At 46.5% G+C, this 20,083-nt stretch overlaps 1 pseudogene; it reads right to left on the reverse strand.

Annotated features, from left to right (window-relative positions):
• Positions 1-20,083, reverse strand: part of LOC140740047 (lipoprotein lipase-like) — an 80,004-nt pseudogene that overhangs the window by 17,223 nt on the left and 42,698 nt on the right.

Genomic DNA, 20,083 nt, shown 5'->3' on the forward strand with positions numbered 1-20,083 from the left:
ATGGAAAAAATGTCAGCATAGACATGTGGGACCAAACTGCCGGTTTCTGTGCTGCTCGACTCTGTGAGCTATTGGCCAGCCTGAGATTAACACAGAACGTCCCCTGGAGTGGGAAAAGACCATGCATGACACATCTCTGTACAGCAGGCTGATATCAACAGAAACAAAACATCATTTGAAAAACAGGAAGAAAACAAGAAGTGGCAAAAAAATGTCACTGAATAAAAAAACACTGAAGTACAAAGGCTGAGCTACCAGATGGAATCAGGTAAATTTCCTGTATGGTTCTGAGTCTAAAGCAATGATAAATAGTGATGAACTGTGCCCTGAATTCTATCGCCTCCGAGATAAGCTGAGAAATGGAGGCCTCGCTCATTTTATAAAATAGGCAGAGAGTATCCTGATAAACCACTGGAAAGAAGAGGATGGGGACTCTGACCACTGTCCCTGCCCTGCACTAACACTGCTCTGACCTGGAGCTATTAGAGCTGACTGAGGCTTGAGAATTAGAAGCAGCCACTAGGTCACCACTAGAGGAAAGGCCTGTTGCCGGGTACAACAGATCCCACCCAACACCCAGTACCTGCTCTGAGCTAGTCCAGTCAGTGCTCACAGGTCAGCTAAATGCTGTGCCTCCTCATGGAACAAAGACGTCTATATCAACTGGCCTTTCTTATCGCAAACTTGACAATGGTGAACATATTGACACTCTAATACACTCCTGTGGAAGGAGTGTGCCTTGTTATTCTCTAAAGAGTGGGCCTTACTGATCAGTTTCATTGGTGGAACTCATTGGCCAGTAGGCACTGGTCTCTCAGGATTTCCTGCACCTTCTCTACGAAGCTGGATAGGAAAGCTGTCAGATAGAGCAGCAGGGAGCACATTCGCCAAGTCTAGATGCAGACAGGGTGATGCTGGGAATGACAGCAGTGGGTACTATTTACAAAATATACTGCAGTTACCTACCCAGGACACTCCAACAGCACCTCCTAAATCTGCAACAAGTACAACTGTGGAGTAATACTAACACGTCCAGGTTACACTCCAAAGTTCAAAGTAAATTCTTTATCAAAGTATGTGTACGTTATCATATACTACCTTGAGGTCCATTTTCTTGTAGGCATTTACAATGTTGAGTTTTGCGGGGATGTTAGTGTTGAATGCCAAGATCCAAGCCAAACAGCACCCTGGTTTGAAAATATATCACTGCTCCTCTGCATCACTGGGTCTGAAAACTGGAACGGTGTCCCCCACGTGTTGTGGAAGCACCTTTACAAGAGGGACTACAACAATTCAAGGAGGCAGCACAGTCCCTCCTTCTCAATGGCAGATAGGAGTGGGTGACAAATGCTGCCCTCTCTGTGGAGCTTACATCCCAGAAATAAACCTGAATGGAAATTTTTGGAGTTCCTGGGAATCAGAATCAATTCCAAGTAATTTATTTTACAAGCAGCTTGCCAGTCTCCAGTCACCAAGTAACCCAAGAAGCAGAAGGCAACCTTCCAACTTTTAAAAGGACAGGAGTCACAGTTTGCTCCTAAGTCTGCACTGCCATACAATGATCTCAGCTCTTAACACCACTCTCCCTCTTTCCCCCGAGCACTGACTCAAGTGTAGTTTAAATGTTTATCTTTCTCCACCCTATGTCAAATGATGCCACCTCCACTGCCCTCTGGGAGGCAGATGAACGTAGAGCATGGATCAATATGTGGAACTATGATGTTGTGGCCATTACAGAGACATGGATGTCTCAGGGGCAAGAATGGCTGCTGAGTGAGCCGGGCTTTAGATGTTTGTGGAGACAGATGTTGGTACGACCTCAGACAAAGTTAGGAATCGAAATGTTGAGCATGTCCTGGTGTCCTGAGCTGTGCATATTTCAGCTAGAGGTATCATAGAAAAGGCGGGTGCTTTTGCTGAAGATGAGGTAGCTGGTTTTCAAAGAGACAATGTGAACTGAATAGAGGCTGTTGATAGAGTGAAATTGCATTCAACAGGGTGAGTTGCAATTTAATAAGATGGACAAAATCAAAAAGGGTAAATATAGCACTGAAGGTGTTCTATTTGAATGTGCACGGTATATGGAAGAAGGTAGATGAATGTGTAGCACAGCTGCAGATGTATCATGTTGTAGGTATCACTGAATCATGGCTAAAAGAAGATTATAGTTCAGAGCTTAATGTCCAAGGATACATATTGCATCAACAGAACAAGTAGGAAGGCAGAGTGGGCAGCTGTGCTCTGTTGGTAAAAAATGAAATCAAATAATTAGAAAGAGATGACATAGGGTCAGAAGGTGTTGAATCTTTGTGGTAAATAGCTAAGTAAATGCAAGGATAAAATACCCTGATGGAAGATGTATACAGACCCCCAAATAGTAGTAATGATGTGGTCTACAAATTACAATGGGAGATAGAAAATACATGCCAAAAGGGAAATGTTACAATAGTCATGGGGGGATTTCAATATGCTGGTTGATTGGGAAAATCAGACTGGTGCTGGATTCCAGGAGGGGAAGTTCTAGAGTGCCTATGAAATGGCTTTTTAGAGCAGCTAGTGGTTGAGCCCACTCAGGGATCTGCTATTCTGGATTGGATGTTGTGCAATGATTAGAGAGCTTAAGGTAAAAGAACCCTTAAGAGGAAGTGATCACATTATGATCAAATTCACCCTGAAATTGAGGAAAAGCTAAAGTTAGAAGTATCAGTATTACAGTGGATTTGAGGGAATTACAAAAGCATGATAGAGGAGTTGGCCAGAATTGATTGGAAAAGTACACTGGCAGGGATGATGGCAGAGCAGCAAAAGCTGGAGCTTCTGGAAGCAATTCAGAAGGCATAGGATATATACATCCCAAAGAGGAAAGTTTACACAACTATGGCTAACAAGAGAAGTCAGAGCCAGCATAAAAGCCAAAGAGAGGACATATAATAGAGCAAAATTTAGTGGGAAGTTAGAGGATTGGGAGACGTTTTAAAACCAACAGAAGGCAACTAAAAGGTAAAGATGGAATACAAAAGTGAGCTAGGCAATAATATTAAAGGGGAAACCAACGTGTATCAGATACAACAAAAGTGTAAAAGAAAGGTGAGAGTGGATATTAGACCACTAGAAAACGATGGTGGCCAGGTAGTAATGGGAGAACAACAAAATGGCGGATGAACTGAATAAGTATTTTGCATCAGTCTTCACTGTGGAAGACAGTAACACTATGGTGGAAGCTCCAGTTGTCAGGGAACATGAAGTATGTGAAGTTACCATTTCTAAAGAGAAGATTCTTGGGATGTATACCCCAGAGTTCTGAAAGAGGTGGCTGAACGTGCTTCAAGGCCGCCACCATCGTCCCCGTGCCAAAGAAGTCTTCAGTGTCCTGCCTAAATGACTACTGTCCCGTTGCACTCACATCCATCATCATGAAGTGTTTCGAGAGGCTTGTCATGAGGCATATCAAGACCCTGCTGCCCCCTCACTGGACCCCCTGCAGTTTGCGTACCGTCCCTACCGCTCAACAGATGACGCCATTGCCACCACCCTCCACCTGGCCCTAACCCACCTGGACAAAAAAGACACATACGTTCGGATGCTGTTCATAGACTTCAGTTCAACATTCAACACAATCATCCCTCAGAAACTGATTGGAAAGCTGAGCCTACTGGGCCTGAACACCTCCCTCTGCAACTGGATCCTAGACTTCCTGACTGGGAGACCTCAGTCAGTCTGGATTAGGAGCAGCATCTCCAACACCATCACACTGAACACGGGAGCTCCCCAGGGCTGCATGCTCAGTCCACTGCTGTTCACTCTGCTGACCCATGACTGTGCTGCAACACACAGCTTGAACCACATCATCAAGTTCGCCGATGACATGACCATGGTGGGTCTCATCAGCAAGAACGATGAGTCAGCTTACAGAGAGGAGGTGCAGTAGCTAATGGACTGGTGCAGAGCCAACAACCTGTCTCTTAATGTGAACAAAACAAAAGAGATGGTTGTTGACTTCAGGAGGGCATGGAGCGACCACTCCCCGCTGAACATCAACAGCTCCTCAGTAGAGATCGTAAAGAGCACCAAATTTCTTGGTGTTCACCTGACAGAGAATCTCTCCTGGTCCCTCAACACCAGCTCCATAGCAAAGAAAGACCCGCAGCATCTCTACTTTTTGCAAAGGCTGAGGAAAGTCCATCTCCCACCCCCCATCCTCATCACATTCTACAGGGCTTGTATTGAGAGCATCCTGAGCAGCTGCATCACTGCCTGGTTCGGAAATTGCACCATCTCGGATCGCAAGACCCTGCAGCGGATAGTGAGGTCAGCTGAGAAGATCATTGGGGTCTCTCTTCCCGTCATCACGGACATCTACACTACACACTGCATCCGCAAAGGAAACAGCATTACGAAGGACCTCATGCACCCTTCATACAATCTCTTCTCCCTCCTGCCATCTGGGAAAAGGCACCGAAGCATTCAGGCTCTCACAACCAGACTATGTAACAGTTTCTTCCCCCAAGCTATCAGACTCCTCAATACCCGAAGCCTGGGCATTGTAATGTCTGCACTGTTTTTGTGCACTTTATGCAGTCCAGTGTAGGTCTGTAGTCTAGTGTAGCTTTCTCTGTGTTGTGTTTTATTAATTATGTAGTTCAGTCTAGTTTTTGTACTGTGTCATGTAACACCATGGTCCTGAAAAACGTTGTCTCATTTTTACTATGCACTGTACCAGCAGTTATGGTCGAAATGACAATAAAAGTTGACTTCACTTGACTTGACTTGACTTGAAGAGATTGTGAAAGCATTAGTCGTGATCTTTCAAGAATCACTAGATTCTGGAATGGTTTTGGAATACTGGAAAATTTCCAAATGTTGCTTTACTCTTCAAGAAGGGAGAGAGGCAGATTTAAGAAAATTATAGGCCCATTATCTATGGTCTATATTTATATCTTATGTTCTTATGGTCCTTTGGATTAAGGAATAGCCTCTTCCCTGCCATAAAATTTCTGAATGGACATTGAACCAATTAACACTACCTCACTACTTTTTTGTCCACTTCATAACTTGCTAATCCATGGAATTATTGTATCACTAACAGATCCAATCAACCCGGTTCCTTCTTACCTCATCCCTCTACCTCACCCACATGCTTTTTCCCCTCACCTGGCCTCATAATTTGTGTTCCTTCCTCTGAGACCAGACAATTTGTGTTCCTTCCCCTCTCCCCACCTCCTTATTCTGGCTTCTGCCCCCTTCTTTTCCAGTCTTCAAGGATTTGAGCCCAAAACATTGTCACTATAGATGTTGCCTGACCTGTTAAGTTCCTCAATATTTTGTGCGAAGTTGCTCAAGATTGCTATCTGCAGAATCTCTTGTGTTAATGACCCAGTTCCTTCCTGTTATCAATAATTGGGGCTCCAGCACAGGTCCCTATGCCAGCCCCACTAATTGCTATGCCAATCTGCAAATGACCCATTTACTCTATTAGATATCCCCTCCCTTGTGAGTGCCAATAATTTACAGTAACCCCATGAGCTCTGTCCTTCCATTGGAAGCTTTTACTCGTACCAACTGATTCTGCTTTATTATTTGCTGAATATTCTGCTGTGAATTCCAGAACATTTATAAATATTGGGATAACTACCATTCAGTGTCCTACATTCACTCGCCCTTCTTCAATAGCAATATTAAATTTATGGTTTTCCACCCTCTGGGACCTCTCCAGGATCCCGAGGATTTAGTTGATCCCAGCAAAGGCTCCCCTGTGTCATCCCCAGGCTGTAAGTATCAGCTTGGGACACTTGTTCACCATCTCCCCACTCCTGTGGCTCCAAATGTGTTCCTTTCAGCTATGGTGTGACCACTACCCTAAACATGTTATGCAAGCTCTGCCTCGAGAATGCAGCTACTGTTTCCACACCCCAGCTGGACTCCAACCAGAGCTAGAGGTGCTGCGATGGAGCCACTTCCTGGTTGCATCACTTACTGGCATGGAGTCTCCAATGTACAATATCTCAAATGGTTGTAGACTCAGCTAACTCCATCATGGACAAAAGCCTCCTCACCTTTGAGGACATCTTCAAAAGCATTTCCTGAAGAAGGTGGCATCCTTCATTAAGCACTATCATCAGGGAAGAGGTTCTGGAGACTGAAGACCCACACTCAAAATCTTAGGAACAGCTTCTTCCCCTCTGACGTTAGATTTCTGAATGGTCTATGAATAGTACCTTGCTATTCTTTTTTGCACTATTTATTTGCTTCTGTAACTTATGGTAATTTTTCATGACTTGCACTATAATGCTGCCTCAAACCAACAACTTTCATGACATACGAGGGGTGATTGATAAGTTTGTGGCCTAAGGTAGAAGGAGTCAATTTTAGAAAACCTAGCACAATTATTTTTCAATGTCGTCCCCTCCTACATTTACACACTTATTCCAGCGGTTGTGGAGCATACGGATCTTGGACCTCCAGAAAGTGTCCACAGATGGATGATTGATAAGTTTGTGGCCTAAAGTAGAAGGAGATGAGTTATGCAGCTCTCGTTACATGTACATGCAGTTCAACTCTTTGAGTGATTATGCAGAAAATTTGAAGTTAATAACATCTCCCCAACCTTAGGCCACGAACTTATCAATCACCCCTTGTATAATAAACCCGATTCTGAGTCTGAAACTGCCCACGGCTTCCACACAGAATAGGATAGTATTCTGCCTGCTGTCATTCCCATGCCTGTTCCAAATCATCACGTGAGATGGGCCCAACTTCCTCGTTGCTGGCATTGACCTAATGGAAGCTGCTCAGGACATCACCTCACACCGGACCTCCTGTCCTGGGATGTCGACCGCTTGCCAGGACCTCTTGTCTCAGGACGTCCCCTCTGCCTCCACTGGGACCTCCTCCCTGGGGATGTCTCTCCCTCCGGGACTTCTTGGTTGGTGAAGTTTCACTGATTGAGGCATTCTGGCTGGGGACGTCAGTCCCACCAGGACCTCCTGTCTCAAGAAGCTTCCTCTATGCTAGGACCTCCTGTCTCGGGATGTCTCCCCACACTGTGACCTTATTTCTCAACACTTCACCAGATATGCCAAGCCCAGCAGGAGCATCTGTCTGGGGACGTCTCTCCCACCATGATTTCCTGGCTGGTGAAATCTCACTAGCTGGGACATCTTGTCTCATGAAGTCTCCTTCACGCTGTGACCTCCAGTCTCAGGAATTTGCCCCTATGCCAGGACCTCCTATTTCAGAATGCTTCCCCCACACTGGGACATCATGTGTCAAGACACTTCCCCTTCCGGGACATCCTGTTTCAAGATGTCTCCCATCCTAACCACATTGGGATGTGGTTAACATCAGGAAGGAGGTACAGACAGAAGCCTGAAGGCACACACTCAACGATTCAGGAACAGCTTCCTCCCTTCTGCCATATGATTCCTAAATGGACAATGAACCCAGAACACTACCTCACTGTTATTAAATATATATTATTTCTGTATTTGCACTATTTTCAATCTATTCAATATACATATATACTTACTATAATTGATCTATTTATTTATTTATTTCTATATTTTCATGCATTGCATTGAACTGCTGCTGTTAAGTTAACAAATTTCACAATGGTGATAATAAACCTGATTCGGACTCTGATTCCCTTGGAGCTGGGGAGACATCCCGAGAGAGAAGGTCCTTTTGCAGCTGGGTAAGTCGAAACTATGGGGGAGTTGTCCTGGGATGGGTCACCATGGTAGGGGAGACATCCTAGGACAGGAGGACCTGTTGGGAAATGACCTGAGACAAGGTCCCAACGTCTCAGTGAGTTGTGGGGGGGGGGGGGGGGTAATGATATCGCAAAACAAACATCCCAAGACAAGAGAACCCAGTGCGGAACGGGTGGAGATGTCTGTGAAAGAAGGTCCAGGCAGGGACAACTTCCTAAAACAGAAGCTTTGATGTCCTAAATGCTGGTGGAACACAGCAGGCCAGGCAGCATCAATGGGGAGAAGCGCCGTCGATCCTGCTTTCTCTGGCGGACCGAGCGTAGGTGTTCAGCGAAACGGTCTCCCAGTCTGCGTCGGGTCTCACCAATATATAAAAGGCCACACCGGGAGCACCGGACGCAGTATACCGCACCAGCCGACTCACAGGTGAAGTGTCGCCTCACCTGGAAGGACTGTCTGGGGCCCTGAATGGTGGTGAGGGAGGAAGTGTAAGGGCAGGTGTAGCACTTGTTCCGCTTACAGGGATAAGTGCCAGGAGGGAGATCGGTGGGAAGGGATGGGGGGAATGAGTGGACAAGGGAGTCGCGTAGGGAGCGATCCCTGCGGAAAGCAGAAAACGGGGGGAGGGAAAGATGTGCTTGGTAGTGGGATCTCCCAGTGGCCACACATTTTAATTCCACGTCCCATTCCCATTCTGATATGTCTATCCATGGCCTCCTCTACTGTCAAGATGAAGCCACACTCAGGTTGGAGGAACAACACCTTATATACCGGCTGGGTAGCCTCCAACCTGATGGCATGAACATTGACTTCTCTAACTTCTGTTAATGCCCCTCCTCCCCTTCTTACCCCATCCCGGATATATTTAGTTGTTTGGTTTTTTCCTCTCTCTCTGCCCATCACTCTGCCTGTTCTCCATCTCCCTCTGGTGCTTCCCCCCCCCCCCTTTCTTTCTCCCGAGGCCTCCCGTCCCATGATCCTTTCCCTTGTCCAGCTCTGTATCACTTTTGCCAATCACCTTTCCAGCTCTTAGCTTCATCCCACCCCCTCCGGTCTTCTCCTATCATTTTGCATTCCCCCCCCCCCACTACTTTCAAATCTCTTAGTATCTTTCCTTTCAATTAGTCCTGATGAAGGGTCTCGGCCCAAAACGTCGACAACACTTCTCCCTATAGATGCAGCCTGACCCGCTGTGTTCCACCAGCATTTTATGTGTGTTGTTTGAATTTCCAGCATCTGCGGATTTCCTCGTGTTTGAGCTTTGATGTCCTGATGGGGCAGAGGTAGACCGTACAAGACAGCTGGTCACATGAGGGGAAATATCCTGGGACAGGAGATCCTGTGGGAAGATGTCTTGAGACAGAAGTTCCTTTAGTGAGAGACAGCCCGAGACAGATGGTTCCTGCAGGGGACATGGATCGAGTCAAGAGGCTCTTAAATGGACGTCCCAGTGGGGGAGACATCTCAAAACAGAAAATCAAGACGTCCTGATGGGGGTGGGGAGTCTTAGAAACATAGAAAGATAGAAACATAGAAAACCAACAGCACAATACAGATCCTTAGACCCATAAAGCGGTGCCGAACACGTCCCTACCTTAGAACTACCTGGGGTTACCCATAGCCCTCTATTTTTCTGAGCTCCATGTACCTATCCAGGAGACTCTTAAAAGACTCTATCGTTTCCACCTCCACCACTGTCACCGGCAGCCCAGTCCACACACTCACCACTCTGCGTAAAAAACTTACCCCTGACATCTCCTCTGTACCTACTTCCAAGCACCTTAAAACTATGCCCCCTCATGCTAACCATTTCAAACCTGGGAACAAGCCTCTGACTATCCACACGATAAATGCCTCTCATAATCTTGTACACCTCTATCAGGTCACCTCTCATCCTCTGTCGCTCTAAGGAGAAAAGGCCGAGTTCACTCAACCTATTCTCATAAGGCATGCTCCCCAATCCAGGCAACATCCTTGTAAATCTCCTCTGCACCCTTTTTATAGTTTCCACATCCTTCCTGTAGTGAGGCGACCAGAACTGAGCACAGTACTCCAAGTGGGGTCTGACCAGGGTCCTGTATATCTGCAACATTACCTCTTGGTTCTTACAATCCATCCCACGATTGATGAAGGCCAATGCACCGTATGCCTTCTTAACCACAGAGTCAACCTCCATAGCAGCTTTGAGTGTCCTATAGACTCGGACCCCAAGATCCCTCTGATCCTTCACACTACCAAGAGACTTACCATTAATACTATATTCTGCCATCATATTTGACCTAACAAAATGAACCATCTCACACTTATCTGGGTTGAACTCCATCTGCCACTTCTCAGCCCAGTTTTGCATCATATCAGTGTCCTGTTGTAACCTCTGACAGCCCTCCACACTATCCACAACACCTCCAACCTTTGTGTCATCAGCAAACTTACTAACCCATCCCTCCACTTCTTCATCCAGGCCACTTATAAAAATCACAAAGAGTAGGGGTCCCAGAACAGATCCCTGAGGCACACCACTGGTCATTGGCCTCCATGCAGAATATGACCAACCTTTGCTTTCTGTGGGCAAGCCAGTTCTGGATCCACAAAGCAATGTCCTTTTGGATCCCAAATCTCCCATACCTTTTTACTTTCTCAATAAGCCTTGCATGGGGTACCTTATCAAATGCCTTGCTAAAATCCATATACATCTACAGTTCTACCTTCATCAATGTGTTTAGTCACATCCTCAAAAAATTCAATCAGGCTTGTAAGGCACGACCTGCTCTTGACAAAGCCATGCTGACTATTCGTAATCATATTATAACTCTCCAAATGTTCCCAAATTCTGCCTCTCAGGATCTTCTCCATCAACTTACCAGCCACTGAATTATGACTCACTGGTCTATAATTTCCTGGGCTACCCCTACTCCCTTTCTTGAATAAGGGAACAACATCCACAACCCTCCAATCCTCCGGAACCTCTCCCGTCCCCATTGACGATGCAAAGGTTATCGCCAGCGACTCAGCAATCTCCTCCCTCGCTTCCCACAGTAGCCTGGGGTATATCCCATCCGGTCCCGGTGACTTATCCAACTTGATGCTTTCGAAAAGCTCCAGAACATCCTCTTCCTAAATATCTACATGCTCAAGCTTTTCAGTCCACTGCAAGTCATCCCTACAATTGCCAAAATTCTTTTCCATAGTGAATATTGAAGCAAGTATTCATTAATTACCTCTGTCATCTCCTCTGGTTCCATACACACTTTTCCACTGTCACACTTGTTTGGTCATATTCTCTCACGTCTTATCCTCTTGCTCTTCACATAATTGTTGAATGCCTTGAGGTTTTCCTTAATCCTGTTGGCCAATGCCGTCTCATGGCCCCTTCTGGCTCTACTAATTTCATTCTTAAGCTCCTTCCTGAAAGCCTTATAATCTTCTAGATCTATATCATTGCCTAGTGTTATGATACCAGCCCCCTCCTTTGCGAGAATCGCAAGAGCCCTAGTGAAGGGGGGGTCAATGACCCAAGAGAGAGGGAGACGTGCTGACTACCATGTCCGGGATGCAGAATAAAGCGACCCTGACCATTGTCTCATGAAGACCACGTGTAAAGCCCTCGGGCAAAGTGGGCTGGTTGAGAGAGAGATTGACACCTGCGATCCCGTGAGGAAGTATAAAGGAGGGTCTGGGGGGGGGGGAACGACCCCTTTAGACGCACCAGAAGACACGCTAGAAATCCTGCGACAGCGTTTAATAGCGACAGCTGGTGGTGGGGTTCGTGTGCATCTTTTCCTTGCCTGGGATTGGCGACCTCACCACGAGAGAATGGCTTAGCTACAGGGGAGGCCACCAGCGAGCGTCCATTCCCCAACGAGACAAAAGACGGAATCGAACCCCTAAAGGTTGGACAAACCCGGCGGGTAACTGTTTCATTCAATCTCTCTCTCTCTCTTTCTAACAAAAGTGCACCAACGCGACACCACCAAAGACGGCAGCTGGTGGAACTGTAGTGACTGCAAGAGACTTTCAGATATACAGCGGACAATATATACATTACCCCTAGACAACGATAGAGTTTATTTCTTATTGGTTATTACTATACCTGCGCTTTAGATTGAGTAGTGACGACTTATGGTATCTGAATGTTTGTATTAACCTTACTTTTGTGCCCCTTTATAAATAAAAACGTTTAAAAATGGTACCATCAGACTTCAGCGGACCTCTCTATCTTTGCTGGTAAGTGATCCAGTTACGGGATACGTAACACTAGTTTTTTGAACCTTTCATAAGCTCTTCTTTTCTTCTTGACTAGATTTACAACAGCCTTTGTACACCACGGTTCCTGTACCCTACCATCCCTTCCCTGTCTCATTGGAACGTACCTACGCAGAACCCCACGCAAATATCCCCTGAACATTTGTCACATTTCTTCTGTACTTTTCCCTGAGAACATCTGTTTCCAATTTATGCTTCCAAGCTTCTGCTTGATAGCCTCATATTTCCCCTTACTCCAATTAAACGTTTCCCTAACTTGTCTGTTCCTATCCCTCTCCAATGCTAAGGTAAAGGAGATAGAATTATGATCACTATCTCTCCCACTGAGAGACCTGACACCTGACCAGGTTCATTTCCCGATACCAGATCAAGTACAGCCTCTCTTCTTGTTGGCTTTCTACATACTGTGTCAAGAAACCTTCCTGAACATACCTAACAAACTCCACCCCATCTAAACCCCTTGCTCTAGGGAGATGCCAATCAATATTCGGGAAATTAAAATCTCCCATCACGACAACCCCCTTACTATTACTCCTTTCCAGAATCTGTCTCCCTATCTGCTCCTCGATGACCCTGTTACTATTGGGAGGCCTATAAAAAAACACCAAGTAGAGTTATTGATCCCTTCCTGTTCCTAACTTCCACCCATAGAGACTCCATAGACAACCCCTCCATGTCTTCCTCCTTTTCTGCAGCCATGACACTGTCTCTGATCCACAGTGCCATGCCCCCACCTCTTTTACCTCCCTCCCTGTACTTTCTGAAACATCTAAAGCCTGGCACTTGATGTAACCATTCCTACCCTGAGCCATCCAAGTCTCTGTAATGGCCACAACATCATAGCTCCAAGTACTGATCCACACTCTAAGCTCATCCGCTCTGTTAACAATACTCCTTGCATTAAAATAGACACATCTCAAACCATCTGTCTGAGTGCGTCCCTTCTCTATCACTTGCCTATCCTCCATCTTGCACTGTCTCCAAGCTTTCTCTATTCGTGAGCTAACCTCCCTTTTCTCCATCACTTCAGTTCGGTCCCCCCCCCAAAGTGATTCTAGTTTAAACTCTCCCCAATAGCCTTAGCAAATCTCCCCACCAGGGTATTGGTCCCCCTGGGATTCAAGTACAACCCGTCCTTTTTGTACAGATTGCACCAGCCCCAGGGAGGACTCAATGATCCAGAAATCTGAATCCCTTCCTCCACTCCAATTCCTCAGCCACGCATTTATCCTCCACCTCATCCTATTCCTATTCTCACTTTCGTGTGGCACAGGCAGTAATCCCGAGATTACTACCTTTGCAGTCCTGCTTTTCAACTTCCTTCCTAACTCCCTGTAGTCTATTTTCAGGACCTCCTCCCTTTTCCTACCTATGTCGTTGGTACCAATATGTACCACGACCTCTGGCTATTCTCCTTCCCACTTCAAGATATTGTGGACATGATCAGAAACTTCCCAGACCCTGGCACCTGGGAGGAAAACCACCATCCGCGTTTCTTTCCTGCGTCCACAGAATCGCCTGTCTGAGCCCCTAACTATAGAGTTCCCTATGACTGCTGCCATGCTCTTCCTTTGCCTACCCTTCTGAGCTACAGGGCCAGGCTCTGTGCCAGAGGCAGGTAGGCCGTCTCTCCCAATAGTACTCAAACAGGAGTACTTATTGTTCAGGGGGACAGCCACAGGGGTTCTCTCTAGCATCTGACTCTTGCCCTTCCCTCTCCTGGCTGTTACCTACTTATCTGTCTCCCGAGACCCCGGTGTGACTACCTGCCTATAGCTCCTATCTATCACCTCCTCACTCTCCCTGATCAGACAAAGGTCTTCGAGCTGCATCTCCAGTTCCCTAACGTGGTTCCTAAGGAGCTGCAGCTTGATGCACCTGGTGCAGATGTGGCCATCCGGGAGGCTGGGAATCTCCTGGACTTCCCACATCTGACACCGAGCACAGAAAGCCGGCCTCACACACATACTTTCTGTCTGTATTCTAAACAGGTAACCTACCTCACCTCGACCTGTTATTACCGAAGTCCCATTGAGCCAAAGCCTTCCTATTCTGTCTCCCTCTACTCTGACGCCCACTCTGTAAAGCTGTCATCTGGAGAAAAACGTTCCTGTTGGAAGGTGGAAGTGAAGACATACTGAGACAGGAGTTTCCGGTGTGGGGTGAAGGGGATGGAAGATGTCTCAAAACAGGATGTCCCGGCAGAGAAGGAGATGTCCCAAGACAGGAGGTCTCATTGGGAAGGAAGACCTAATGTGGGGCGGGGGGTAGTGAGATTACTTTGGACATGAAGCTGTCGTGGTAGGGGAGACATCATGAAACATGAGCTCCCAGTGGAGGAGATGTCCTGAGACACGAGGTCAGGAGGCCCCTGTGGAATAGACATCCCAAGATAGGAGGTCCCATTGGGAAGGAGAAGTCCAGGTTGTGGGGCGGGGGGGTGATTAGTTTAGATAGAAAGTCCTAGTGTAAGGTGCGTTAAGTGTTTCAAGTCAGGATGTCATCGTAGGGGAGAAGTCTCCAGAGGAGAAGCTTTCCTGAGACAGAGGTGCTGTAGGGGGGGCATCACAAGACAGGAAGAGCCAGTGGGTGAGATGTCCTTTCTTGCTACATCTCCTCTCAACCAGGACCCTGTGTACAGTCATTTACCTGACTGAGACAACCTGTTTTGGGATGTCTATCACACTGGAATGTCTCCCGAAACATGATTTCCTGTCTCACCCCTCCAAATGGGACCTCCTGTCTCATGTTTTCTCTCGAACCCCACCAGGAACTCCTGTTTTGGGATATATCTCCCATCCAAACCTCCTGTCTCAGGACATCTAGCCCTCACTGATACTTCCTTCTTGGGACATCTTCCTGCAGCTGGTACTTCCTGTCTCAGGATGACTCCCCACTCCACAGAGCCCACCAGGACGTCCTGTCTCAGGAGGTCTCCCCATTCCCATCAGGGCTTCCTGTCTTGGGATATCTCCTCACCCCTATCAGGACCTCTTTGTTGGGATGTCTTCCCCTACCCCTCCACCACTACCTCCTTTCTCAGGATGATTTCCCCATCAGGACCTTCTGTTTTGGGACCTCCCCTACTGATACTTCTTTTCCCACTCGCCCCACACCAGGAATTCTTGTCTTGGGATGTTGCCCCTACTGGGACATCCTTTCTTGAGACCCCCACACCCCCACCAAGGCCATGTCTCAGAACATTTCCCCAGATGGATCCTCCTGACTCAGGATGTCTCCCTGCCCTTTTGGAATGGGACATCTTCTCCTACCCCTCCAACAGGACCTCCTTTCTCAGGATGATTATCCCATCAGGACCTTCTGTCTCAGGATATAGGGCCTCCCTTACTTGGACCTCCTGTCTGGGTAGTCCCCATGGTCCTTCTGTCCTGGCTAGTCCCCACAGTTTCCTGGCTAGTCTCCCCCACTGGGTCCTCTTGTCCCAGGTCATTTCTCCCAATGGATCTTCCTGTCCCAGGTCATCTCCCCCAATGGACCTTCCTGTCCCAGGTTATTTCCCCCACCAAGCCCTGCTGTATCAGAACATCTACCCTCACAGAACTTCTTGTCACAGGATGTCTGACCCCTCCCACACCAGGAACTGTCCCCTCCCACCTCAAGGGAAATCGTCTACCTTGAAGATGGAGTCTACTGACAGAAGTTTCCTTAGGTAAACTATTACCTTGTTCCATTTATCCAAAGGGTTGCGTTAGTTCCTAGTGACTGAGAATTCACTTCTGCTCACCAATTCCTACATCACCAACTACTGGGGTCCCCAGAGCTTTGACTCCAGCTGATTACCAGCTCTGAAAGTGTCACGTAGTTTTCCATGTACCAGTCAAGGGACATCAGACAGATCTTGAAACTGTGACAAGATGAGCTTTTGATATCTGATCTATCTTCTAAATTTTCAAAGGAGCCACAGTGATCATATATAGACCAAGTGGAGTGGGGAACTCCCTGACCCTTCTCACTATCTGGCCCCTGGACACACAGCTCAAATGATGGATGAGCTAAGTCAGAAATTGAATTTTTGAATTTTTCAATGCTTCTCAAGCTTGGAATTTCTCAAAGGTTTGCTCTTATTGTGTTTGTCTGGACTGTAGGAGTAAGCTGAGCTTATTTTAATACTTCCACACTGCAATACTAACAGTACTTCCTGTGGTAAGGCAAAAAGTTAAACAAAAGAAGATAAGAACTTGGATCAGGAGTAAGTTATCTGGCCTATTTAGCCTGGTCCCCAATTCAGTAAGATCATGGCTGATCTGGTTGTGATCTCAGCTTCACCTACATGCTTTTCCCCCTCATGTTAATTTCTCTACTATGCAAAAATCTGCACTCAGTGACAACATTATAACGAAGTCTACTTAACAAGGTGGTCATTGAATTCATCTTTATGGTCTACTGCTGCTGCAGCCCATCTACTGAAAAGTTCAACGTGCTGTGCATGCAGAGAAGCTCCTCTGCACACCACTGTGGCTGCTTGAGTGACTGTCAGCTTGTACCAATGTAGCCATTCTCCCCCGACCTCTCCCATTTACAAGATGTTTGCACCCACAACACTGCTACTCTGGATTTTTTTTTTTGTTTCTTTTCATACAATTCTCTGTAAATTCTAGAGTCTGTTGTGAGTGAAAATTTTGGGAGATCAACAGTTTCTGAGATACTCAAACCACTCCATCTGTCACCAACAATCATTCCACGGTCAAAGTCACTTAGACCACATTTCTTCCCCATTCTGATGTTTGACCTGAAAAACTACATGTATTTATGCATTGAGCTGCTGCCACATTATTGGTTAATTAGAGGATTAACTTAGCTTATCCATTAATTAATTAATTAACCGTTAAGGACCAGGCATACATAAATTGGCCACTGAGTGTAATTGTCTTAATTCCACAGACTCACTACTCTCTGGGAAAAGCAGTTTCTCCTCATCTCCATCCTAAATCTATCCCTCTCAAACTTGAGGCTCTGTCCCCAGGTTGTTTCTCATAAGATGGCAATGTGCTGGGTTGCAGCAGCTTCTATGGGGCCAAACAAAAGTGTTATTATCTTTTTTAAACTTTTTTTTTAACAACTGCAAGTCCCTGCTGGATATTAAGAACTTAAAAGTTCTGTAGGTCTGCCCCATCAGCAAGTTGCTCAATGGCGGAGAATCTGAAGGAACTGGACCGTGTTGCAGACTGCCACCAAAAGCATCGGAGCTGATGCACAAAGGCAGTGTGTAGTCTAATAGCAAGTGATTGTCTTAGTCACTTTCCTTGTGATTGCAAGACTCTGTTGGACATTCATAATGTGGAATGCTGCAAGTCGGGTTCTCTGATTTATCAACGGGACTGATGGCAGGCGAGCTGTGTGACCTCAGACGTAGCCAGGATTAGGCCTCAAGCCGCAGTGTCACCTGTCTGCATTAAAGTTAGTGTCATCAGCCAACTTACTATGCTACATTCAGTCGCCTCTTCCAATTATTTGATTTGATTTATATCATGAACAATTGTGGGACCAGCAATGACTTCTGCGGTTCCCTGGTCACCACTGACTACCAACCAGAAAAACACCTATTTATCACAATGCTCTGGGATAAGTCTTTCATGCAGCACCTTATCAAATGCCTTCTGAAAATCTAAGTATACAACATCCACCTGTTACCCTCTATCCACTGCGCTCATTATATTCAGACACTGAGTCATGTAAAACTCCATTGACAGCTCTCATGTATGGTGAAGTGAGGTCCTGAGACAGATATCTGTCACTCCCATCAGGAGGAACACGCAGCCTACACAAGCAATAGGACAGGGTGCCTTGTCAAAGCACACTCACAAACAGTGGCGGGGAATGGACACTATTATTGAGAATAAAACCTGCCCTTCTCAGAAACACTTTACATATGGGAGCACGGTCACTGCAGTTACACCAAAACACTCCAGCAATGCAGGATTCCCAACAGAGTGACTTAAAAATGACTCAGTAATTGTTCTTGTGACATTGGCTAAAGGATGAACTTTAACTGAAGGATCACGGACAAGGATCTGTCTCTTCTGTAAGACTGCTGTGCAATCTCGGCTTTGAAGGAGGGAACACTTAATGAGATGGCATCTCTGCAGAGGGATGGCACAGTTATGTCAGGCAGGAAGAACAGCGGGTGGTGCTGGGCAGGTGGGGGAGTATTACAGTCTTCAATAGCTTCTGGGCAAGACTCTGAAGCTGTGGGAGGGTCTGGGTTGTTGGTGGGTATGCAATGGTGGATGTTGGCTCTAAATGGGAGCAGAGCAGGGATGGGGAGGAGTTGTTGTGGGTGTGGGGGAAGAATGGGGTTGGGCTAAGAAGGCTGGAATTACTCAGTAGCTATAGGAAGGTTGTGCTGAAGTAAAGGCATGATCTGAGGCTACAGCCCCCACCTCAGGCACCCACTGAGAACAGCTTCTTCTCATATCCAATTCTGCAGCCAGTCAGAAACACTGACCAAAATCTGTCCAGGAAGAAACACTTATCTCGCGTGAATCCGCACTGGGTTACTGAACCTCTACTCATAGGCTGAGCCCATGGTGCCAGCCAAGCAGTGCAGAAATCTGACTCACGTTTCAATGTGAAGATTCTCAGTATCGCCCTTGGTCCCATGAAGAGATACAGACAGCGTGGGATCGATGTCGAAGTGGGTAATCTTGCTAGAGAAGTGAATCTTCAGTTGATAGTGATAAACTGGAAAGAGAAAGTACAGTTGATTACTATCCACTTGCAGCCTCTGTTCACTGCCTCTGGCAGCAGCACTCTTCCAGATGTCCTCAGCCTGAGTTTCCTACGGAGACAGCAGAGCTTTCCTGGAGAATAACACTGGGCCTAAAAGACAGGATGCTCCTTAATTCAGGGACAAAGCCCAGCTCTACAGCCAGTGGGGGCCCCACTGCTGATGCCAGTGGAAAAGCCCATTCTCCAGGGCATGCCAGGGCACGAGGGTGGTGGAAAAGTGTTGCTGTAGAACACCCTGAGACACAGTGTTCGTGTGATGCCAGTCACTGCTATTTGATTTATAACTCACTGGATTATGATGGTGCTTTATGGTTGATGCACCCACCCACCCCAGTTCCTCAGCAGCTCAGTTTTCACCCAGGGCACCTACCCCTGAAGCCCCCTGCTCAAACTTCTTTGAAAGACTGTCTGCTGGTGTGAGGGGCTTAAAGCAGCAGATGGGCCCGAGGCAGACCGGTGAACACACCCCGCAACTGCTGCAGCACTGAGCAACTGCTCCACCAGCCACCGTACCAGGGCATGGGGGTCCGTCTACATTCTCAACAGCTCAGGAAGGAACAGAAAGAACTCAGTACATGGCTCCTGAATCAGTGCTGATCCCCACTAATCTGAGCTGATCCTATCAAATACAGACTCACATTCAAGAATACTTTACAATTCATGTTCTCAGCATTATATTTTTATTCCATTTGCACAGTTTGTCTTCTTTTGTATGTTGCTGATTTGCTAGGCTTTACGTATACACTTCTTCTTTGTAAATTATATTGTATTTCTTTTTCTCTTTCCTGCTAATGGCAGCAAAAAAAAATTCTCAGGGTAATATATACGGTAACATATATGTACTTTAATAATAAATGTACTTTGAACTTTGTAGCTGACTGCGTGGTTTTTCTGCATTACTGATTCAAACTTTCTAACCAGGTACATCAACCCATTCCCAGTAAAGACCCCTTCCAGGAGGAGGAGGAAGTGTACCAGCAGCTGCCTGGGTGAGTGGACTTTAGTCATGGGGAGAGAGTAGACAGGCTGGGCTTGATTTGCTGCAGTAAGGGAGCCTGAGTGGTGACTCAGTATTCATATACATATGAATTCATAAGGGGGATAGATAGGATAGATATTCAGAATTCTTTCTGAGATATCAAACACTTGAGGAGATATGTTAAGGAAGGAGTTTGAAAGAAAGGGGTAAATTTTTGTTCTCACACAGAGAGAGGCTGAGAGAGAGAACAGAGAGAGAATTGGAACATGCTGTCTGAGGTGGTAGAATCAGATGCAATTTATCAGAGGGATTTGGATGGGCAAAACCTCGAAGGACATGGTCCTATTGCAGGTAAATGTGATCAGTGCACTGCAATTCAGAC

This window comes from Hemitrygon akajei, chromosome 16 (assembly GCF_048418815.1).
Source record: "Hemitrygon akajei chromosome 16, sHemAka1.3, whole genome shotgun sequence".
Taxonomy (NCBI): Eukaryota; Metazoa; Chordata; class Chondrichthyes; order Myliobatiformes; family Dasyatidae; genus Hemitrygon; species Hemitrygon akajei.